The sequence below is a fragment of the Citrus sinensis genome, chromosome 3, assembly GCF_022201045.2.
Source record: "Citrus sinensis cultivar Valencia sweet orange chromosome 3, DVS_A1.0, whole genome shotgun sequence".
Lineage (NCBI taxonomy): Eukaryota > Viridiplantae > Streptophyta > Magnoliopsida > Sapindales > Rutaceae > Citrus > Citrus sinensis.
Genome location: NC_068558.1, coordinates 32,450,576 through 32,476,281, shown reverse-complemented (window position 1 = coordinate 32,476,281; position 25,706 = coordinate 32,450,576). Strand labels below are relative to the sequence as shown.

At 37.1% G+C, this 25,706-nt stretch overlaps 2 long non-coding RNA genes and 1 pseudogene across 3 annotated transcripts; 2 read left to right on the top strand and 1 right to left on the bottom strand.

Moving 5' to 3' along the window:
- Positions 1-13,595: 13,595 nt before the first annotated feature.
- On the top strand, positions 13,596-15,583 carry LOC127900754 (putative disease resistance RPP13-like protein 1; annotated as a pseudogene).
- Positions 15,584-21,168: 5,585 nt separating this feature from the next.
- Positions 21,169-22,261, bottom strand: LOC127900935 (uncharacterized). Of its 2 annotated transcripts, none has more exons than XR_008052841.1 (2): positions 21,903-22,261; positions 21,169-21,617 (listed from the first exon to the last, which is right to left on the bottom strand). It is a non-coding gene; the product is annotated as an uncharacterized LOC127900935 (long non-coding RNA). The 2 variants fall into 2 exon arrangements; XR_008052840.1 differs by having other exon boundaries at positions 21,169-21,509.
- Positions 22,262-22,730: 469 nt separating this feature from the next.
- LOC102628339 (uncharacterized) lies at positions 22,731-25,237 on the top strand. Its single transcript, XR_008052842.1, has 4 exons — positions 22,731-22,879; positions 22,976-23,051; positions 24,175-24,572; positions 24,676-25,237. It is a non-coding gene; the product is annotated as an uncharacterized LOC102628339 (long non-coding RNA).
- Positions 25,238-25,706: the final 469 nt, after the last annotated feature.

The following is a 25,706-nucleotide window of genomic DNA, read 5'->3' as shown; positions in this document are numbered from 1 at the left end:
TTCTCGAGGCTTGAAACTGATTGGGCTTGTGAATTGAAGCCTGCTCTCAACTCATTTCGTAGTCCATCAATGGTGCGGTTTTGTTGCTCAATTGTGGAGTGAGTAACATTCTTGAAATTCTGGAATGCATCCTCCCATGGTCTGGGTTGAGAGTAGTTTTGGTTCTGATTGTATGGTCTAAATGGTGGCTGAGAGGCTTGAGGATTTTGTGGAATTTGTTGCATTGGTGGAGCTGGAGCTGTTGGTCCATTCTGTTGGAATCCTTGAGACCATAAAAAATTAGGGTGGTCTCTCCATCCATGGTTATATGTGTTGGAGTATGGGTTATAATTCGATGGTTTTCTCATTACACCTATGGCATTGCCTTGATCGGAGTATGAGTCATGGTCATGTGGTTCTGTTGATTTAGCAGTCGATAACGATGCTATTTGTCGAGCAAGACCTTCAACCATCTCCTTGACTTCTTTGATTCCCGAAGTTGACTCGCCAATATGAACCTCATTCACTCCTTTAATTCTTTTAGTATTCCTGAGTGATCGACTCCGTTGTTGGGAATTATCCGCTTGTCGCTGGAAGAATTCCCAAATTTCTGATGCACTTTTTGACATTAGCTCTCCTCCACTTGTTGCCATTAGTCATTCTTGCACATTCGGCAATAATCCCTCCAAAAGGTATTGACATTGGTGCCATTTCTCGTACCCATGATGTAGACACTTCAAGAGTAGCCCATTGAATCGCTCCCATGTTTCGAAAAACTGCTCGTCCTCTCTCTGGGTAAACTCTGAGATTTCCCTGCAAATAGCATTGGTTTTATGCACTGGGAAAAATTTATTCAAAAATTTTGTAACCATTTGTTCCCATGATGCAATGCTATTAGCAGGCAATGTATTAAGCCATGAACGAGCTCTATCCTTTAAAGAAAATGGGAATAATCTAAGTTTAACATCATCGTCTGAAAAATTCTCGTATTTAAAGTTTGACAAATAGCATGAAAATCATTCAGATGATTATATGGGTCCTCATTTTCTAGGCCATAAAATGTGGGGAGATAATTTAGCACACTAGGTTTTAATTCAAAGCTCCTAGCAGCTACATTTGGGTATCTTATACATGATGTGCTCAAATTTACTAAAGGACTGAAATAATCTTTAAATGGCCTCTCCTGTGGTTGCAAATCTATTTTATATTTTACTTGTTTGTGTGTGCGAAGTGTTTTCTCAAGTTCAAGGTCTATAGGTTCAAGATTCGGTAATAATGACCTTCGACCATGCATGCAAAACAAATAAAATAAAAAATAAAGATGGGAACAAAATAAATAAAAATAAAGAAGAGAGAGAAATTACGATACTAACCTTATTGCGCTATTACAACCTTTCTATTAAAATACACAAAAACAAATACGTGAAATAAATTAACTAAAAAGAATTAGTAAGATAAACAAAAATTACAAAGAAAAAAAAACTTGAAAATTAAATTACAGAAATTTAAAGAAGAGAAAAAGAAAAGAAATTACTAACCTCTAAATGCGGATTCACTTTTTTTTTTAATAAAAAATACAAGAAAACAAATAAAAGAAATTATTCACAAAAATTAATTTTATGAATTAAAATTACTTACCTCCCCAGCAACGGCGCCAAAAACTTGTTGTGCAAATTTTAATGTACTCGCAAGCGCACGAATCTATTGTAGTATAGACTAATGGTGACGAGTGTCGATCCCACGAGGAGGTGAATTTTAATTGTGTGTAGAATTAATTTTGTAAATGGGTGATTGGATTTGTGGTGGAAATGATTTGGAATATGCTAAAACTTAAATTAAAATGGCGAGAATAAATTTTAAAGTTGGAATTAAAATGGCGAGAATAAATTCTAAAGAGAATTCTATTGAAATGACGTACTTGGGTATCTGGATCCGTATAAACATGCATCATGAGCTAAATAATCCGTATTAATGCCAATTAAATCATGAGGGGGGAATCCACACCTCATGAACCACGCTCTAATCAATATGGTGCTAAGGGCTTATCGTGCCAAATAATAATAACCTTGTACTAGAGGGCCGGTGAAACCAAGGCGGTACTAGACAAGAATATTATTATTTGTTGACGAGAAGTTAAAACATCCACAAAAACTAGAGGGGAAGAGAAAATAAATTTACCAAATTAAGCCCATGACACATGTTGAGACTTCACCTTCAACCCAAGCTTGAAAGAAAATTAGCTACTCATAATTGAACTAGGGGCAAAATGGGAATTTATTAAAATACGAAGAAAATACAAGATGGAGAGATAATTACAGAAAATGGATCCCAAAAATGGATTCAGAGATATCAAATTAGGGGGGAGAGGCCCCCTTTTTATAGATACATGGAGTAAATCATGGCCATCGGATTAAAAACAGTTTGGACGCTCAGGATTGCGCCACGTCATCAGTCAACAGTCCACGGTTTGACCACGCGGATGAACAGTAACACGGTTTGACCCGACTTTGAACAGTAACGCGGTTTGACCCAGATGAACAGTAACGCGGTTTGGTTGAAAATAATCCTGTGTGATGCATGCACCGTATGCGAGATTTTTCGTCCACTGATATGTTGCCACGTCACCATCAACAGTATATAAGAATTTTAGTCCAACAGGATCTTGACACCTCATCAGTCAATGCCACATCATCGGTTCGTCTATGTGAACAGTGTTGTGAACAGTAACGTATACAGTACCGTACACGTGAATAGTACCGTACATGTGAACATTGTCATTTTTTCTTTTATGCTCCTCCTAAGGTTTTTGACCGTCCTGAGTTCAAAAGTAATGTCCGTTTTGCCATCTGATTTCTCGTTTATTGTGAAATGACTATGATGCCCCTAAAATACATAAAATACTTAATTAAAATAAAACACATGTAATTAAATCACAAGAAGGTTAAATACATAAAAGTAAGGGTTGTTAGTAAGACTTGAAATGTAAAATGACGGTTTTCTCCTTTATAAATATGCATTTTCTAACACTCAACACTGAGCATGTACTTTATAGAATTTAATGTAATAATGTAAGTACTATTTATATATCTGATTGTAAATATTAGTATAATGTCTACTGTAATAGCAGTTGTAAATATATTTGTAATACAGTAATCTGATGTGTAATTAATATTAAAAAAAATCAATAGTAGTCTCACATAATATGGGTTATAGTCTGGTTGTAGTATGAGTGTCTTAAAAAAATGTTAGTTTTAAGTTATTTTATTATTTTTGGTTTGTCCTTGTCAAGTCAATTTGAAGATTGCCATTTGCCACGCGTTGTTTTTTGAGACATAGAGCGATATTATCCCAAAGAAACAAAATTATTCACGTACATGATTTTGAGGCGAAAACGAGTTGATATTTTGATGATATTAATTCAGTATTGACATTCCAAGAAAGAGCCATCAATACTACCGACACATAATACGTTGTATGTTTAAACCTTTTTGAGTGCTCTGTGGCCGGGCCCATTACTTCAATTAAGATAATTAAAAATCATTCTTAATCTTCATTCCTATATTTTTTTTTCCCTGTAAACATGTTTCTAATTCCTCTAGCATAGTTCTTTACTTGATATTCTTGCTATAATTGCTTCACATATCTTTGATGTCCCTACAAAATTGTTCATGCTATACCATGCTTTCTGTTTCTGAGGCGAATTTTAAATTCTGCAGGTAATTCACACCAACATAATATTGATGACTTAAAACTAGATTTTCACTTATGACCTAAATTGTAACTAATTCATCCATCCTACTTCCATTGCTTATCTAATCACACAGATAAATGCGTAACCGAAAAAATTAAGTTTCACCTTTAAATAGAGCTACCCTTTTGTATAATTGTATGATTTCTTCATTGGCTTTTTTTTTTCTATTCACTCACAAATTAATTAATGTCCTCCACTGCTACCCTTTTCCTGCACACCTTTTGCTTTTAGGAAGCAACCTCAATAACTTCATGTTCATGATTTGGTCCATTAATGGGCGTGCTAGGGAGTACTTAAATGAAATTCTATGTTAATTAGTACTCGTTTGGTAAGGTTTCCACTTTAGTAGACACCGTAAATGAGCTCTTTTGGGTGTGATGCCTAATTAACTTGCGAACATCAATTGCCACCACCCACATTTATAGAACAACTTTTTATCAGTTGATAGAGGGTACATTTGGGAGTGAGGTACTGTAGTTTTTAAGCTGTAGCTATTGTGCAGTAAAAGACATAATTGTGGAGTAAGAGCCTTTACTTTTAAGCTGCTGAACTGTTAAAGTCCAGTTGCAAGGTGTAACCAAACACCTTGACAACTGGGCTTTGACAACCCAATTGCCTCACATCACTCCCAAATACACTCGGACTCTAATGGGTTAAAGATAATATGCATATTTGCAAGGAAGGCATTGCGCCCCAAAAGAAGTCAGGTGTCTACTTAAGCTTAAACCTTGCTAGACGGAGTACCAAATTAGAATGAATTAGACACTCCCTATCACCCAATTGTGTTTGTGGACTATACATGAATATCATGCATCTCCAATAATGTATAGAGGCAGAACTATGTTCGACCCCTTAGTTTTACAATTTTATGATAAAATTAGGTGCTCAAGTTTATGTTTTCTCCAATATGGTCTTCTCTACATGTCCTCTCATTTTTACCGACTTTATGTTAAAGCTAGTTTAAGTTTTACAATTTCTCCATTATGTCCCATGAAACCAAGATCTTGGTTTCGTAGTTAGATATAGAATTTTAAAATAAATTCCAGTGTGGAGCTCGGTAGCAATTGATGTTACTACTAAAAGCAAAACGTGAAGCTCCTGAGTTGCCTTAAAGCAATTATTGGGGTGTCTTTGGGATTGAGGTGTTGTAGCTTTTAAGCTATAATTGTTATGGAAAAAAACTGTAACTATGAAATAAAAATTAATAATATGTAATAAATATAAATTTAAAATAATAATTTCGACAAAATTATTAAAGATATAATAGATTTTTCATCATACAAGTGAAAAATTATATTAATATACCTTCCAAGCTAAAACAGTTAATGTTTACCAAACACTTTAGTACTGTAGTTTTTAACCTACAACTGTCCAACCTCAATCTCAAACGCACCCTTAGTCTGATGTTTCTATTTAACTAGAGAATTAATGGATCTTCAATACCATTTCATTGCAAATATTAGAGATCGATAATCACCTCTACCCTCTGTTTTTTTTTTTGGTAAAATACATCTAATGTACAAACTGATTCTAGCTAATACTATGTTAAATTATATCACTTGATTAAAATTAAATTGAGCTAATATCAAAGGATATTCAAATTAAATATGGTGTTAGTTCTAATAATTAACCTACAAAAATGAAAGAGGTGTTAGATTCTGAACCTTTTCCTAAAATCCAACCAAAAATTTATGTTCACCTAAAAATCAGAGGCCGTGAAAAAGCTCAAAATCAAAAGGGCACACTTTACATTGCAATTCATGGTTTACACTTTACAATTTAGTCAGTATTGCCAGCTCATTGTCCAGTTCAATATTCACTAGCAAGGCTATTTGATTTGAAAAATGTCCACAGCGGCATGTTATCCCACCAATGAAGCGTATTTATTGCGTACTTTTTCACATGCCGTGTTTTGACCTATATCTAATCGTGCTGTACTTTTAAGGCTCACGTACTTAAAATTTTAAGTCCAGCCCAACCCACGTGCGTGCCGTGTTGTGCCACATGCCTTGTCGAAATGTGCCATACTGTACTGTACAGACACGTGTACTCGTGTCGTGCCATGTGCTGCCCGGCCGGTTAGCCATCTTTAAATTCACAAAAGCTTTGTTTGGTATTGTTATTTAGGAGTTGTGCTTTCAAAATAAAACTAAGTGCTTTGGTAAACACTTCAAACTTAGTTAAAGGAGCATAAAGCCAATGCTGGTTAAAGACGGAACACAAAAAAAAACATAACATCAAAAGTTACCTAATCCATCATCGTTGAAGGCTATAAGTAAAGCTCACAAGCACTTCGTGTTTTGCAATGCAAAGCTCATAAAATTGCATTTGTCTTTGTTAAGTTAATTTTCATAGTATTTACTAGCTTTCTTCTCAACAAAAACTTGGAGGGCCATTAAAACAAAAGTGTCATCAATCTTCACTAATTTAGTCCAATCAAGTTTACACAGTGACACAACATTTTAATTATTGGAGACTGTTAGTGGCGTTGTCCACAACAGCTAGAAAAGAATGAGTGTTGTGGAACCCACACGGTTTTCAATCTAATCAATTCTCTGCTATACTTGTTGGGGAAAAATCAGGTTTTTAAATTTTTATAAAACCTTTTAAGATCATTCTCATATAATATATAAGAATTTGTAATCTAGAAATCATACCTTGAAAATCTGATTTGACTTTTTCCCCTGAAGTGATTTAGGCTCGTAGATCACGATCCATCACCACCACTCCTGTTAGGTCACGATCCGTCACCACCACGCTTGTTAGATCACGAATTGTCACCAATGATCTTCCAGGTTATGACTCAAGTTCGATCTGCACTTAACGTGTGGGCGCCTTTATCACTAGCAAAGCAACTAGCATGAGAAATTTTTTCTCTCAACAATAGAGAGAAAAATCTTTTTCTCTGATCTGTATAAAATGGCTGCTTTCTTTTTTCTTTAGAGAAAATAAGTCTTTTATATCTCCCTTTAGTAAAAACCTTAGGCTCTAAAATAATGAAAAAAAAAACTCACGTTACTTGCTTTTTCTATAGGGGACCTACCTTGTAAAATAACATAAGGTCCCTTACACACAAGCTAATTAAATGAAGCCTCTCACTAAATGATATATTTAAGCTTTTGACCCAAATAGCTAGTTATCTTACTTATTAGTCCAGTAGTGGTGCAGTCAATTAAATGGGCTAACCCGGGGATCATTTGGGAACATACAATAGTGGCTATAACAATTAGGCCTATAATTAAACTAGCCTAGTTATTTAATTCCAAATCTACTCCACTGAAAGATTGGAATTGACCTCCATAATTATATGCTCGAATAATAATTCGTCCCAAGCCACATTGATTTATTTACTGTGCAATCATTTGTACCACATCATTAATTAAATCGATATCTCAACTGTCCAATTAATTTAATTACATCTTGTTCCTTGATACTTACTGGTTTTCTCTAATGATCATTTTCAACATACTAAATATGTTGACACACTCTGCCCAGAGAATTTTATGATCAAGTGCGGAAAATCCATCAAGAGATGTGTTGTATAAATTCTATATTGTTAATCCATAACTCCAATACTCATAATTGCTCCCACCAAGATATCGGGTAATCTTGCCACAATTGTGTGTCGTGCCCATTGGTAACTCAAATGGAATAACAATTACAATCATGAAATCATAACTAACTCAAGATTAAGATTACAGTAAAATCAATGCCTATGAGATTTAATAAGTCTGACAGTCATTTCAATGTTAATTAAATCTCATATGTGATCATGTTCAATGTAGTCGTACTACATCAATAAATTCATACATGATTAAGACAAATCATTCAATGAATTCATTACAGTCTATACCTAAATAAAGTGCCCAACTTTATTTATCAACTGCGAACTAAATTTATTTAATCATAAGATAACTTGTATTTATGTCTTATGTGAATCCACATGGTGATCACATAAATACATATAATATGATTAAATGAACTTTAATAAAAATATTAATGCAATTAAGATATTTGAATAAAATACTTCATTAATTTTATTAATCAGAAAAAATATTTATTACAAGTAAATAAACACATATGCTTTTAACGAGCATATTTTCCCAACAATACTCGCTTTCTGAGTCTTGTGTCTATTATTCAACATCCATTCAGTAAAAAAACTGAATGTTTTTTTTTCTTGCTCTCTCTCTCTCTTTCCCATTTGATCCCCTTTTATTCTTTTGCTGATCCTTCCTGCACGTATTCCTTACTTTCTGGCGAACAAACTAAACCATGGCTGAGCTTTTACTCTCTGCTTTCCTTCAGGTGTTGTTTGACAGATTGGCTTCCCGTGATTTGGTCAACTTTGTCCGTCAACTTGGTGGTGGAGTTGAGTCTGAGCTGAAGAATTAGGAAAACACTTTGATGATGATTCGTGTTGTGCTTGGCGATGCAGAGGAGAAGCAGCTGACGGACGGGGCTCTGAACATAGCTGGAATTTGAAGATCAAATGAAGAAGAAAAAGAAGAATTGTCTTTCAATTTTATTATTGCAAATCAATTACAGAAATGAGCTCAACTTAGCATTTATAGTGGAATCTAATACTTACTGAGTAATCTAATTACAGCTAAGCAATGTAACTACTGAGTAACTAACTCTGATCTAACTAAATCCAATACAATTAATAAGTACTGATTTGTTAACTAATTGCTGCATAATCCAGCTGCATGGGAATCTCTTCATAACAGTTTTGCCATCTGGAACTTCCCAACTTCTCACATGTACTTTCACTTTCATTCCCAGACTAGCTACTAGATTTACAGTTGGCTTGATTCCAGCTGGCACTCCAACGTGTGTTGCATTTAGTTAAGCTCCATCAGCTAATTCAACACCCCTTCTCAAACTTAAGTCTTTTGGAAAGACTTTAAGTTTGCTTCTGAAGAAGCTGAATTTAGGATATGTAAGAGGTTTAGTTAATAAATCAGCAAATTGATCATTTGTAGACACAAAAGTAATTTCAACCTCTTTCCTCTCAACTTTGTCTCTCACAAAGTGAATATCTATTTCAATGTGGTTGGTCTTAGAATGCATTACTGGATTTGTAGCTATAGTAGTTGCACTTGTGCTGTCACTTAGCAGTAGTAGAGTACTCTGAAGTCTGATGTCAAGTTCCTTAAAAATTGAGCAGATCTAAGTTAATTTTGAACAAGCCAATGCCATAGCTCTGTATTCTGACTCTGCTGATGATTTGGAAATTATGCTCTGCTTCTTTGAACTCCAGCTGATTAAGTTTTCACCTAGAAAGACACAGTAGCCACTAGTTGATCTTTTATCGTCAATATCACTACCCCAATATGCATCAGTATATATTACAGGGTCTAGAGAATCAGATCTCTTGAAAGTCATGCCATAATCTATGGTTTCCTTGAGATACCTCAGTACTCGTTTGCAAGCAAGCCAGTGAGGTTGTAAAGAGTTAGCCATGAATTGACTTGGCTTGTTTACAACATATGCAATTTCAGGCCTTGTTAATACTGCATATTGTAATCCTCCAATAGCTTTTTTGTATTGAGTTGCATTTGTAAAATCTTCACCCATGTTTTTGCTAAGCTTTTCTGTTGTGGCCAGAGGAGTATCAGTTCCATTGCATTGTTTCAAGTCAAACTTGGCAAGCATATCTTTTATGTACTTTGACTGGGATAATACTAAAGTAGCATCATTTCTAATAACTTCAATACCAAGAAAGAAATTAGGATTCCCCAAATCTTTAAGAGCAAAAGTGCTGCTAAGGTTACTGATAAGTTGTTCTATTTCAACATTATTGTTTCCAGTCACTATTATATCATCAACATAAATCAACAGCATAATCATATCATTCTCACTTCTTTTAAAAAATAAAGATGTGTCTTATCTGGTTCTAGTAAATTTCCAAGATTCCAGAACTGACCTAAGTTTATCAAACCATGCTCTTGGTGCCTGTTTCAATCCATAGAGAGCCTTTATCAGCTTATACACATGATTTAGATGCTCTGAATTCTTAAAACCTTCTGGCTGAGGCATGTAAACAGTTTCACTGAGCTCCCCATTGAGAAATGCATTGTTGATATCTACTTGTCTTAGCTTCCAGTTGTTTATGACAGCAAGACTTAGTATAATTCTTATGGTTGCTGCCTTGACAACAGGACTGAAAGTTTCTTGATAATCAACCCTTCTATTTGTAAAAACCCCTTAGCTACCAAACGAAATTTGTATTTGTTGATTGATCCATTTGAATTCTGCTTCACTCGATAGATCCATTTGTTCCCAACTAGCTTCATATTTTGTTCAGGAGGAACTAAACACCATGGCTGATTTCTCATTAAGGCACTGAACTCTTCCTGCATTGCTTGTTTCCACTTATGGTTATTCAAAGCTTCAGCTACACTTGAAGGTGTGTCAAGTGACAGGGACTTTTCAGTGTTGTATAATTTTGATTTGAATATGCCATTTTTTACTCTAGTTTTCATAGGATGTGAAGGTCCAGGTTGATATGTAGGCTGAGATGTTTCTGGAATTTGAGTGTTTGGTTCAGAATGATTTGAAAAAGAAGTTTGTGGAGATTCAGGTGTGTTGATTTCATTATCATGCATTGAATTTATTTGATTAATGTTGTTGTCAGGATTTTGTTCATTAGAAGGATCATCTAAGTTAGTTTTGTCTTCTAATGAACTTGTACTTGCTGTTGTTACCTCATAATTTTGGGTTTTTGAAGGAAATGATACTGAGATAAACTTGCTAAATGTGTTTGCAGGTTCTAGTGTATGAGTGGACTTTGAGACCATGAAATTTGGATCATTTTGGAAAGGGAAAGAATTCCTATTAAAGTTAACATGTGCAGCAATATAAATTCTTCCATTTGGATTCAGACATAGATAACCCTTGTGCAAGTTACTGAAACCTAAATAAACACATTTTGAGGTATGAAAATCAAACTTATGACGGTTGTATGGTCTTAAGAAAGGGTAACACTTACAACCAAAGATCTTGATTTGAGAATAACCTGGTTTCTTGGAATAAAGGGCCTCAAAACGTGTTTTGTGATTCAATGTAGGTGTACTGATTCGGTTGACAAGATAAGTAGCATTATAAAATGCTTCCCACCAAAACTTAAGAGGTATATCAGCTTGAGCAAGGAGTGTCAGTCCAGTTTCAACAAGGTGTCTATATTTCCTCTCAGCCTTCCCATTTTGGTGATGTGTATAAGGGCATGAATATCTTGTAGTTATTCCTTCATTTCTGAGGTAAGGTTCAAAAACCATGTATTCCCCTCCCATGTCACACTGAATTGTTTTGATTTTCAGCTCTAGGCTTTTTTCAATTTGGTTTTTAAAAGCAATGAAAGCTGACAGTTCTTGAGACTTATTAGCTAACCCATAAATCCAGGTATAGTTAGTTTTGTCATCAATGAAAGTAATGTAATATTTGAACCCCTGGTTTGAGATGGTTGGTGCTGGACCCCAAAGATCATTATGAATAATCTCAAGGGCAGTAGATGATTTTGATTCACTACTTTTGAAAGACAATCTGTGCATCTTTCCACATTGACAGGCTTTGCAAAAGGACAACTCAGAGATTTTACTACCGAATGAGATATTACAAGCTAATAATGTTTGCCTAAGATTAGAGACATTTGGATGACCTAATCTCATGTGCCAAAGATCAAGAGTTTTATTGATTCTTTGATCTTTATAGCTTGTACAATGTTCTTTAGAAACAACAGATATCATAGACTCTGGTTTATTTATTTTACAAACTGAAAGTAGACTAGAATGAGAAACTGAAGATAACAAAATGGACTTGATTTGAGAGTGATTTAGAGGCATGTTCAGCAGCTTGTACAGTCCATCTTTAGCCACACCTTTCATGAGAATAATCCCCCTTCTCTTGTCCTTAACAACACAATATGTTTTGTCAAATTCAATTCATATGTTATTATCATTCAAAAGTTTTGATATGCTGATTAGATTTTTGGTTATTTATGGTACAAAAAGAATGTGGTTTAGTTTAATGTATTTCTGGATAGCAGGTCCAAGTGTGCCAAGCAATGTATAACCAACAGAAACAATTTCAAGTTTTGAACCATTACCTACTGCAAGCTGATGATTACCTTTGTACTCAGAACTTATGCTTAAGTTGTTGAGATCATTAGTAACATGATATGTTGCTCTGCTATCAAGATACCAGCCTCCACTTTTAGTTTCTGCACCTTCAATCACATAAGCACTTATTTTGTTTCCTGCAAAATTAGGCACATAGTTTTTCTTAAACCTATACCAGCAGTTTACAGCAGTATGATTCTTCTTGAAGCAGATCTGACATGGTCCTTTAGGTGTTTCTTCATCAATTTGAGCTTTTCCTTTCATTTTCTCTTGTGCTGGATTAAAGTTGCCTCCACCAGAATTACTTCCATATTGCCTTCCATTCTGATTGGTAACATTTCCAGTGTTATTGAAATTTGGTTGCCAATTTCTCCTCTGGTTTCTCCTGTAATAAGCAATGTTTGCCTGAAATCCTATTCTATTGACAGAGTTCTAATGTTCAAACATATTTTCTTGGCTCAACAGCATGCCATAAACCTCTGATGGAGTTATGCTTTCTGATTTAGCATTGATTGTAGCAACAATCGAGTCATACTTAGGTCCAAGCCCAGCAAGTAAACACAATACAAAGTCATCATTACTCATATGATTACCAGCAGCTCTTAGTGAATCCAGATTCAACTTCATCTTAATATAATATTCATGAATACTCATCGATCCCTTTCTAGTTGTCTAGATCTGAGTTCTTAAGTGAAGAACTCTTGAACGAGACCTAGCACCAAACTGTCCAGAGAGTGTTTGCCATACCTCTAGAGATGAGCTTGCTCCAACAATAGCACTTAACACTTCTTCACTCAGAGTTGAAAGTAGCCAACTCATGAGTTGTTGATAAACTTTTCTCCAGATCTGAAACTGCGGATTTACCACAGTGGTCACAGTTTGATCGTTATTGACATTAACAATCATTCGACTTGGAGGATTCTTAGTATTATCGATCAGATCTTCAAGCTCGATTGCATTGATCGTAGCAATAACTTGAGATCGCCATAGCAAGCAATTGTTGTTTGTGAGCTTGATCGGAGTATTGAAAATCATAGAGTTAACTGATGAGTTGTTGATTGAGTTTGTGATTGGATTTGCAGTTGAGCTTGAAGCTCGAGTGCTTGTAGCTTGAAATTCATTGTTAGCCATTTTAACAACAGACTCTGATACCAAGTTGGAATTTGAAGATCAAATAAAGAAGAAAAAGAAGAATTGTCTTTCAATTTTATTATTGCAAATCAATTACAGAAATGAGCTCAACTTAGTATTTATGGTGGAATCTAATACTTGCTGAGTACTCTAATTACAGCTAAGCAATGTAACTACTGAGTAACTAACTCTGATCTAACTAAATCCAATACAATTAATAAGTACTGATTTGTTAACTAATTGCTGCATAATCCAGCTGCATGGGAATCGCTACAGTTTTGCCATTTGGAACTTTCCAACTTCTCACGTGTACCTTTCACATTCATTCCTAGACTAGCTACTGGATTTACAGCTTGCTTGATTCCGGCTAGCACTCCAACATGTGTTGCATTTAGTTCAGCTTCATCAGCTAATTCAACAAACATTTGGCTGGATAATCTCCAAGACTTGGCTTATGACGTTGAGGACATACTAGATGAGTTTGCCACCAAAGCTTTAGAGCGCAAGTTGAAGGCAGAGCATGTTCATGAGGCCAGTACTAGAAAGTTCAGAGGTTGGTCCCCACTGCTTGTTTCAGTTGTTTCAACCCAAGTACTATTAAGTTGAATGCCAGTATGCCATCCAGGATTAAAGATATTATCGGACGGTTGGATCGACTCTGCAAACAAAGAAATGACCTTGGATTGCAATTGACTCCTGCAGTGACGTCATCAAGTACTGCTGCGCGAAGACCAGACAGCTCAAGTGTGCCGAAAGAATGTGTTGTGTATGGAAGAGAAGATGACAAAGCCAAAGTACTTGAAATGGTGTTGAGCGATGAGCCAAGTGTTGCCAATGTTCGTGTAATCCCCATTGTTGGCATGGGTGGGGTCGGAAAAACAACCCTTGCTCGGAAGGTCTACAATGACACAACCATTATTGATTACAAGTTTGACCTCAAAGCTTGGGTTTGTGTCTTCGACAACTTTAATGTTTTGAGTATTTCCAAGAAACTTCTCCCGTCAATCACATCCAAAGCTTGTGATCTAAATACTTTAAATGAAGTGCAAATAAAATTGAAAGAAGCTGCGAATGGGAAAAAAATCTTGATAGTTCTGGACGATGTTTGGAATGTGGATTACCGCTTGTGGGAGACCTTAAAGCTCCGTTCCTTGCTGTTGTACCATCCAGTAAGATAATTCTCACTACACGCCTTGGGCATGTTGCATCAAGATTGGGACCTACTCAACGTCATAATCTCAAGCTCCTATCTGATGATGCTTGTTGGTCTCTGTTTATGAAGCATGCATTTGAAAGCACAGATGTTAATGCACTTTAAATTTCAGCACTATATCATAAGAAAGTTATCAAAAAGTGTGGAGGATTACCCCTAGCAACAGAGACTCTTGGGGGCCTACTGCGCTCTAAGAGAGATGAAGCATGGGAAGATATATTAAATAGCAAAATATGGAATTTACCTCAAGAAAGTGGCATTCTCCCTGTGTTAAGATTGAGTTACCATCATCTTCCTTCTCATTTGAAAAGATGCTTTGCTTATTGTGCTCTTTTTCCTAAAGATTATGAATTCAAGGAAAAAGAACTGGTGCTCTTGTGGAAGGTTGAAGGCCTTATTCGTCAGCCAAGAAACAATAAGCAACTAGAAGAATGGGGCAACAAGTCTTTCCACGATCTAGTGTCGAGATCAATTTTTCAACAGTCACATGCTGATTGTTCGAAATTCGTAATGCACGACCTTGTTCACGATCTTGCTCAGTTGATTTCTGGAGAGACCATTTTCAGGCTAGAGGAGGCCGGTGACCTATCAAGAAGGAAAGAAAAGGTCCGCCATTCTTCTTTCCCTCGTAGTGATTATGATAATAAAAGCAGGTTTCAGTTTCTTATTAGAGTTGAACATCTGCGAACATTCCTGCCGGTAGTCATAAGCGGTGGCAGTTATTGTGGTTATATAAGTAATATGGTTGTATGTGATTTGTTGCCTAGGTTTAAAAAGTTGAGGGTGTTATCTTTAGAGGGATATTATGTCACTCGATTACCTAATTCAATTACCAAATTGAGACTCTTAACGTACCTAAACCTCAGTGGCACCGAGATCAGATGTTTACCCGAGTCTACAAGCTCGTTGCTGTACTTGCAAATTTTAAAATTAAGAGATTGTCTTTGGCTGATCAAGTTGCCATCCAGAATGAGGAAGTTGATCAATTTACATCATCTTAACCTAAGAGGTGCATATAAACTGGACAACATGCCATTGGGAATGAAGAAATTGAAGAATCTTCAGACCTTGTCTAATTTTATTGTGGGAAAGAGTGGTTCTAGATCTCGTTTGAATGATTTGAAGGATTTAAATTTTCTCGGTGGAGCACTCTGTATCTCGGGATTGGAGAATATGGAAAATATGCAGGATGCAAGAGAAGCCATGTTATCTAAGAAGCAAAATCTAGAAGAATTGTCGTTAGAATGGGGGTTCAACAATTCACGAGATGAAGTAGTAGAAGGAAATGTACTCGACATGCTCCAACCTCACATAAGTCTAAAAATTCTCAGTCATGCGTTATGGTGGCAAAAGATTTCCTTCTTGGATTGGAGATCCATTGTTCTCTAAGATGGAGGTCCTTAAGTTGGAAAACTGTAAGAATTGCATATCCTTGCCTACACTTGGGTCGTTGGGTTCACTTAAAGACCTGACCATCAAAGGGATGATGAATCTGAGAACCATCGGCTCAGAGATTTATGGGGATGGCTGCTCAACACCCTTTCAATCATTGGAGATTCTTCATCTTGAGAATTTGCCAGAATGGGAGTGTTGAAAGACCACCAGAATTACTGAAAATGAGCACGTTGGAATGTTTCCGCATCTCCATGAACTTTTCATCGTGGGATGTCCCAAACTCTCACGAAAATGGCCAGAGCTTCTTCCTTCTTTGGAGACACTTATTGTTAGCAAATGCCCGGAGTTGTTAGTTTCAGTCTCAAACTTTTCGATGCTCTGTAGATTAGAAATTGATGAATGTAAAGGATTGGTGTGCGGCAGTACTCCAATTGAGCCTAATTTAATAAAGTGTATGATACACTTTACAGCTAGAATTCAGAAATTGTACCAATGATCGAGCACTCTTCGAGCGAGTGACAGCTCTAAAATAAGAAAAAAGAGAATAAGACAGAGGTGAAAAAGGAGAACTTTTCATTCATAAAAACATGCCTTACATAATATTCCCTTTTACATATATATCTCGTGACTCCTCTAGAGTATTCTAAGGCTAAAAGACAAACATGAGCTGGCAATTGTAAAGTAGCTAAATTATAATAACAGAATTCAGATAATTGTTAAGAGAAATTATCCATCCACCCTTGCTGTCCTGGTTCACGTGGCATAGTCCTTCATCTAGCTGGGATGTTTCTTGGCTCTCTCGGGTCTACAGTTGAGCTGTTGTTTTGCTTCTGCGAATTCATTATTAGGTTCCTTAGTAACGGTTTTGGCTTCTTCATCATCTCTTGGCAAATTGTCCTTTGCATCCAATTCAATTGGCAAGCCCGTATCATTTTCCCCCTCTTGGAAACTAAACTTGTCCTCAAGGTTGAAAGCAGGATATTGTTGACAAAAAACTCTAAAATTTTCCCAAGTGGCGTTTTCAGGGGCACCATCTGTCCACTGCACCAAGACTTGTGGAACCAATTTTCCTTGCTGGAACACTATGCGAGTAGCATAAATTACTGCTGGTAAAGTCAATGGGTGATTGTCAATGCTATATTCTGGGAGTGGAGAGATTTCTTGAGGAGTGGAGCCATGAAATGGCTTAAGTAAGGAAACATGAAAAATAGGGTGAATTTTCGATGCCAGGGGTAACTCAAGCTTATAAGCAACAGGACCTATGCGAGCGATGACTACAAAAGGCCCATAATAGCGCTTGGCCAATTTATGACAGGAACGTGAAGCTACTGTATACCGGCGGTACGGTTGGAGCTTGACCAGCACCTTATCTCCAACAGAAAATTGAACTTCTCGACGATGAGTATTAGCTTTTTGGGCCATCCGATGTTGAGCTTGACGCAAATTATCTTTCAAGGATTTCAGCAGCTTATCACGCTCGAGTAGGATGTCATCCAAAGCTTGGATTGAAGTAGAGCTCTTCACATATGGGGGAATTGTGGGTGGGAGTCGACCAAACAAAGCCTAATATGGGGCCATTTTCAAGCCACTATGGTAGCTGAAATTGTAACAGAATTCTACCCAACTGAGAAGTGAAACCCAAGTTTTTGGTTTGTCTTGTGTGAATGCACGAAGATATTGCTCAAGACTACGATTGACAACCTCCCTTTGACCGTCCGTTTGCGGATGAGAGGCCATACTGTAGTGTAACGATGTGCCACTAAGAGTCAACAGCCGATTCCAAAACTGACTCAAGAACACAGGATCGCGATCCGAAATAATAGAGCTGGGGAAGCCATGAATTTTAACCACAATTTCGACAAATAACTTTACAGTTTTATGAGCTGTGAAGTTACTTGGTAATGGTCCGAAATGGGCCGATTTTTTCAGCCTATCTACCACAGCCAAAATAGCCGAATAACCGCGAGACAAGGGCAAGCCTGTGATGAAATCCATAGTGATTTCGTCCCAAACCAAACTTGGAATATGTAACGGTTGAAGGAGACCAGCAGGGGCTTTAGTTGAATATTTTTTTTGTTGACATATTAAGCATTCGGTGACAAATTTCTCAACATCCTGTCGCATGTGAACCCAAAAAAAATTTGCTGACAATCGAAGGTAAATCCTATGAATGCCAACGTGCCTGGCCAATGGAGTTGAATGAAATTCCTTTAATAAGATTATTTTCAATGAGGATTCAGCACTTAAATAATATTTCCCTTTGTAGAGAAGTATTCCATTATGAATGGAATAGTCAGCCATGAAATGCCCGGAAGAAACTTGGTGATGAAGCTTGAGAATATCATGACAAGTTGAATTTTCCCGCAATAGTTCCGTAAGGAGATTGAAGGAAGGGCTACTGTGAAGAGACAGACAAAAAGAGCTCGTATACTTGCTGTCAATTGGCTCTATTTCATCAGAAGCTGCATGCACTCGGGATAAAGCATCAGCCGCTCGGTTTGCATGCCCCGGTTTATAGTCAATCCGAAATTGAAAACTGAGTAACTTCTGTAGATAAACTTGCTGATCAGGAGTCTGAATCACTTGTTGTAGTAGTTCCTTGATGCTTCGATGGTCTGTGCGTATTACAAAGAACCTGCCCAAGAGATATTGCCGCCATTTAGAGACTACTTGTACGATAGCGTGCAATTCTTTTAAGTAAGTGGATGAAGCTTTCAGTTTGGGCCCGATTTTTTTGCTGAAATAAGCCACGAGATGGCCTTGTTGCATAAGTACTGCTCCAATTCCCACGTTACTGGCATCTGTTTCAATCACAAATTCGGAATCAAAATCTGGTAGTTTGAGCACCGGAGCTTGAACCATTGCTTGCTTCAGAGATGCAAATGCTGTTGTGGCTTCAGAATTCCAGTGAAATGCATCTTTACATAGCAAGTCAGTTAAAGGGGCAGCCAATGAAGCGTATCCACGAATGAACCGCCGGTAGTATCCCGTAAGGCCTAGGAAACCTCTCAACTGCTTGGTACTTTGCGGCAGTGGCCACTCGAGCATGGCAGTCACCTTTTGGGGATCCGCTTGTACTCCCATAGCAGAAATAATATGACCAAGATATTCAATACTTGACTTACAAAAGAGGCATTTGCTCAATTTAACAAAGAATTGATGCATTTGCAAACATAACAATACCTGTTCAAGGTGAACTAAATGGTCAGCCATGGTAGCGCTATAAACCAAGATGTCGTCGAAGAAGACGATTACAAATTTCTGAAGATAGGCAGCAAAGTTCTGATTCATAGCGGCTTGGAACGTCGAAGGTGCATTCGTCAAACCAAACGGCATAATCAGAAATTCATAATGGCCTTCATGTGTCCGAAATGCAGTTTTGTAAATGTCTCGAGAGTGGACCCGAATCTGATGGTAACCAGCCCTCAAATCCAATTTACTGAAGACCGTAGCTTGCCAAGTTCATCAAAAACGATAATCCACACAAAAACGATACGTGCCATCTTTCTTTTTTACTAAAAGCACTAGGGAAGAGAAAGGGCTTTAGCTGGGTCTGATGATTCCCTGGTCAGACATCTCTTGAATTAGTTTCTCCATTTCATTCTTCTGGAAGTGTGGGTATCGGTAGGGTCACACATTGATAGGGGAAGTGTTAGGGAGGAAGTGTATTTTGTGGTCTATAATTCTGTGTGGTGGAAGTGTTGTGGGTGATAAAAATATATGATGATGTTGTTGGAGAAGGTCACGGAATTGGGGTGGTAAATCAGTTGGAAATTCTAAATGGGAGAGAAGTGTTTGGCTTGGAGGGGGCTCTGTTGGTAGTGAAGATAACGGTTGAAGAGCACAAAAACTTAAAATTGCAGCACGGTGGATCAAAGCCCGAAATTGATTATAAGTTACTAAAGTCGGAGATGTGGACAAGTCACCTTGAAGAGTAACCGATTTTCCATTAAAAGAAAATTCCATGGAAAGAGCTGAATAATCATGTGATACCCGTCCTAGTTGTTGCAACCACTGTATTCCAAGAACAATATCAGCTCCTTCAATGGGCAACACAAAAAGGTCCATGGGAAACTCCGTGCCTTACAGTGTTAATTGAACGTGCTGGCAAAATTGAGTGCACAATAAAAAATCACCATTTCCTATGTAGACTCGAAACGGAGTTGTGGGCTGAATCGCGACGCCGGCACGTTCCGCCACTGATGGTTTGATAAAGTTATGAGTGCTGCTGCTGTCAATTAATATTTGGAATGTTTGGGATCCAATCTTGCCCTGTAAACGAAGGGAGCGAGGATTTGCTTGGCCAGCGAGAGCATTCAGACTTGAAATATCACCAGTGACAGCGGAGTCTTCCTCGTCTGGTGGTTCCCCTTCATTGGTTGGATCTAAATGATCATCTTCGGCTCCGATAAGTAACAAGAACCGACGATTGCAACGGTGATTGGGGCTGTATTTCTGGTCACAAGAGTAACAGAGACCTTTCTCACGTCTCTCGTGTAGCTCAGCAGGGGACAACCGACGAATAGGCAAATTTGGTGTAGGAAGAAGTGCGGGTAAAGTGTTTGTTTTATTGTGAATGTGAGGTGGTGGAGGTTTTGATGATGGTGGGTTAGCACTTATGGTGGAGGAATGTGAATGGGAAAGCAGGGGTAAAGGAACGGTTCTGGTTTGTGCTGTTGGCATGGAGGGAAATGTGGATTGTGGCTGCCATTTAGACCAGGAGCGAGTGTGTGGTTTAATGTCATTAAATTTGGCTTCGAGCGCTCGAGCCATAGCAAAGGTGGCCATGAGTGTTGTTGGCCGATTAAAGAGAAGTTCTCTCCTGATGTCTTGCTGCAGGCCAGTTATGAAAAAACTTATGAGAAGTTGCTCGGAGACGCCATTAACTCTGTTCATGAGTTCTTCAAAAGCTGACTAAAATTCAGCAACAGTGGTGGTTTGGGTGAGTTTAGACAATTCACCTTGTGGATCATCATAAAGAGTAGTGGCAAAACGATACTTCAGATTAGCCAAAAATTCTCTCCAAGTGGTAAGTAAATTGTTGGATTTCATCCACTGATACTAGCCTCCTGCTCGACCCTCCATGTGAAAGGAAACGATACGGAGGCGTTGATGTTCTGGAGTACCATGAAACTCGAAAAACTCCTCCACTCGAAATACCCAGCTGTGTGGATCAGAACCATCAAAACGTGGAACTTCCATCTTCATGGATTTGACCATCGGAGAGAGATCTCGCCCATCGGATGGGCTAGATGAAAGTGGTGGCACTGTTAATGGTTGTTTCGAAGAACTAGGCACGTTTTTTGGAGTATCAGGTATTTTAGATCGAATTTCATCAAAATGGGCATCTACTGCAGTCATAAATTGCTGCATCATCTGGTGAAAAGATAATGCTTGTTTGTCAATTTTCTCACTAAGTTCCTTTAATGTGCTGCTCTCATGAGAATCGGCCATGGAAGGAATCAATGAAAGCACCAATGATACACTTTACAGCTAGAATTCAGAAAGTGTACCAATGATCGAGCACTCTTCGAGCGAGTGACAACTCCAAAATAAGAAAAAAGAGAATCAGACAGAGGTGAAAAAGGAGAACTTTTCATTCATAAAAACATGCCTTACACAATATTCCCTTTTACATATATATCTCGTGACTCCTCTAGAGTATTCTAAGGCTAAAAGACAAATATGAGCTGGCAATTGTAAAGTAGCTAAATTATAATAACAGAATTCAGATAATTGTTAAGAGAAATTATCCATCCACCCTTGCTGTCCTGGTTCATGTGGCATAGTCCTTCATCCAGCTGGGCTGTTTCTTGGCTCTCTCGGGTCTACAGTTGAGCTGCTGTTTTGCTTCTGCGAATTCATTATTAGGTTCCTTAGTAACGGTTTTGGCTTCTTCATCCTCTCTTGGCAAATTGTCCTTTGCATCCAATTCAATTGGCAAGCCCGTATCAGTGTATGACTATTTCCAGTAATTCATTAGAAATATATGGATGCAGAGGGGTTTACAGTGATGGTCCAGCTGACTCTGTAACAATTTCAAATATTTTCGAGTTTGGAAAACAGTTAAAGGGAGGATTTGAGGTAGTAAAATCTCTGGTGACTAGTGATTTCATAGAAATCAATTCATGGTGGATGCTTCTGCATTTCAGATATAAGAAGCCAGTGGAAGGGTTACATGTCTTAACCCACCCTGAAGAGGTATCTATTGAAGAAAATTGCACCAGTCTTGTCTCATTTCCAGAGTTAAAATTTCATTCCAATATTTTGCGGTCTCTTAAGATTGAAAAAAGCAAAGCAATAAAATCCTTACCTGAGGAAATGATGGGCAACAACGCAGAACTCGAAAGTTTGTACATCGGCAACTGCGATTCTCTAACGTTCATCGCGAGAGGCAAACTTCCTTCATCTCTTAAAAGGCTTCAGATAAGGAGTTGTAAGAACTTGCAGCGTTTGGTGGATGATGAAGAGGGTGCTTCTTCGTCTTCTTCTTCTCCCTTGTCTTCTTCACCGGTGACGCTGAAACTTCTTTTAATAGACAGTTGCCCTGAGCTGACCAGTTTATCATCTGGAATCCAGCTACTTGAGGCGCTTAAAGAACTCCTGATAAGTGAATGTCAAAAGTTGGAGTCAATACCTGCTGGCCTGCACAATTTACACAGAATTTCGATGGACGATTGTGAGAAGCTTGAAGCCCTGCCAAGTGACATGCATAAACTCAACTCTCTTCAATATTTAGGCATAAGTGAATGTCCAAGTATTGTATCGTTTCCAGAAGAAGGTTTTCCCACCAATCTAACATCACTAAGAATTGGGGTTAATGTGAAAAAGTTGACCAAGGCAGTCATCCAGTGGGGTTTGTACAGGCTTAGCTCTCTTACAGACCTCGAGATTACAGAATGTGACGAGGAGATGGGAATGATGTTGCCCACCTCTCTAATTGGATTGTCCCTTGACAGATTCTGGAAACTCAAATGCCTATCTTCAATGTGTTTTCAAAGCCTCACCTCTCTTGAATATCTGTGGATCAAGAATTGCCCCAATCTGACATCATTTCCAGAGGGGGGCCTGCCATCCTCACTTTTGCACTTATCCATCGAAGGTTGTCAAAAGCTGGACAAAGTGTGCAAAAGGGATAAAGGAAAAGAGTGGTCGAAGATTGCCAACATCCCTTGTGTGGAGATAAATGGCAAATTCATATACGATCCAGATTCACATTCAGATTAAGACGAGTAGATAGTATTAATTATTACTCATTCCATCTCTTATCGTCGTCTACAAAAATACAAGGTCGGTTGATTTATTGCTATTATCCAGTTATCTAATTAATCCTCTGCCTTAATTTGAAATTGCAACTCAATTTTTTTTTTCTTGGGCACAAATCAGATTGTCCGTACACGATTTGTTTCATCCTATTGCTGCGTCAACAATAAGCTCATCCTCTCACGCCACACAGGCAGAGGTACTTTAATTACAGTTTGAAATTAATTACTAGCTACTGCATAGTATAGTCCGTCCTAATTCCGGATATTGTGATCCATTAATTTCATAAATTTCAAGTCATTATTATTATTATTATTATTATTATTATTTAATCTTTAGTCTTATGGATGAAAGGTAATGGAAAACAGAAATTGTATTAGTTGAAATTTTTTAATTTATTGTTAGACATATCTATATTTTTCAAATTACCAATTTCATGTTTCTTTTTTCTTTGCTCGTTACATTTTTCCAGAGAGATGCAATGCAAGTTGACAGTTCCACTTATGAGCTCAGTCAAACTTCATCAATTTTGTTGTTTTGGATTTGCACTTTCTTTTCAATGCAATTTCTTTTTCTATTCTTTTTTTTTTCAATCTTGTCCTTACTTTGCTGGAAATCCCATTTTGATCTAGAATTAGTTGTTAATTTATAGAGGAGATTAGTACGGTTTCTCTTCATTAACTACAGTTATTGATTTTAGGGAAATTTGTAACCTACTCCCAAATAAATTGACATTTTGCACTGCGCATAAAAAAAAATGACATGTTGCACCGCGCCCCCAATTCCGTTAATTTTTCAATTATTTCTAACGGCTCCATCTAACTTTTGATTGAATGACAAAAATGCCTCTCTATATGAAAAATAAAATAAAATTTTTAGCTCATTTAATTTTTTTAAAAGTTTTTATTTCAATTGCAATAAAAAAATTTTCTTGTTACATGTACACTGTCACTACTATTATTTTTCCTTTATTTTTTAAAGATTTTTATTTCAATTACAATAAAGAGAATTCCCATTAAAATTAATTTAAGGAATGAACTTCTAATTTTACCTCTCCACCATTAAATTTAACAAAGAAAATAACGGAATTGGGGGTGCGGTGCAACAAGTCAATTTTTTTTGGGACGCGGTGTAAAATGTCAATTTATTTGGGGTATGTTAAAAATTACCCTTGATTTTAGTACCTTGTATCTGAAACTTTCAATGTAATTTCTTTTCTTTTCTTTTTTTTTTTTCCAGTCAATTGTTCAGATAATAGACAAATAAACAGTTAGGATCATAGACTTTTATGCTTCATTTTGTTTTATAATTTTTCTTCTCAGAGGAAGAAATGATCACTTTCAATCCGGAAATGGAGAACAGCAATGTGGTGCAAGCATACCTACTAAGTCATTGAAACTTCTTGCAATGTGGTGCAAGCATACCTACTAAACAGTTAGGATCACTTTCAATCCGGAAATGGAGAACAGCAATGTGGTGCAAGCTCGAGGATATTTTTGAAACTTCTTGCAATGCTGTAAATTTTCATTTTTGATTTCCCAAGTTTTTGTAAAATATTTATGTTGTGGTACTGCTCTGTTAGAACCTCCTTCATCTTAATCTTGTTGTCCTGTTCATTGTTTAACGGAAGGAGTCCTCAATCCTGAGGTATCAGCATCTTAATGAAGATCATAAAACCTCACATCGATGCTCGGGAAAATGATGCACTTAATTAGTTGAGGTAAGAAATCCATGATAATCGCGGCATCTGATATTCTAATTGTTTGTTGCGGTAGCTGAGGTACCTTTTGGCAGTAATGCACTTGTTTTACTTTGTTTTCCAGTTGACTTGTGAACGCATCACCTTTGGCCAGAGGTTTCAAGAAACATCTGATGGAGGCTTATTGGCCGTGCAAATCCATGGCAGGCTGTGCTACTCATTGATCCTTATACCATGGACCTGTGCAACTGTGAAGTCCGAGCAATTTTAATGCAGCTAGTGACATGTCATTATTGATGAGCGCAGCTTCTAACAGTTCAAGACACGCCCTGCAGTCTTCATGGTTGATTGTATCAATTCTAGAAAACAGAAGAGAAGATCCAGGTTTCGTTCATGCAATTAGAAACGATGAAGCGGATGACGACGTCAAGCTGGACTAAGAGATTAATGAGATCACCATTTCATCAACTTAAGAGCTTATGCTTTGATAATGTCATTTAATCAAAATTGTATCACGTCTCAATTGCTGCCATTAATTTAACTTGCTCATCAAGTAATAGAACCTCTTTTAAGTTATTTGTGGGTTGCATTTGATGGTGTTCATTAATAAGGATAAATTTTGTCGTTACATTAAAAGAATACTCAGATTTGCACCAACTTTGTCCCTCTTTCTGCCTTGGATGATCTTTATATATATATTCTTAATTCTGTGAAAATGTCCATATCTCTTTTTGTAATAATAATGATTGCATTAGATGTGCAATGCGTTCAATAAGTTTAATAAAAACTCGAATTAAGAGGGAAGGGGAGGGGGGGAGGGGGGGGGAGTATAATTGGGAAGAACTTTCCATTCTTATTATTATTAGGCCATCTTTGGTTTGAAGAAACTGCAGGAGAGGAAAAGAGTGGAATGGAGGGAAAATGAGAAGAAAAGAGTGTAAGAAAATAGTGAATTTCATTATTTGATTTGACATAAATTTTGATAGTGAAAGGAATTATAATTTTTTTCTTTGGATAAATTTATCTTTTCCCTTAAATATTAAACTATCTACATTAGTAATGAAATATAAGTTAATATCAATGCCAAACTTTTTTAATGTCAAAAAATTCTAAAATAATTCATGATTTATTAGAAATATATATATAATTATAGAT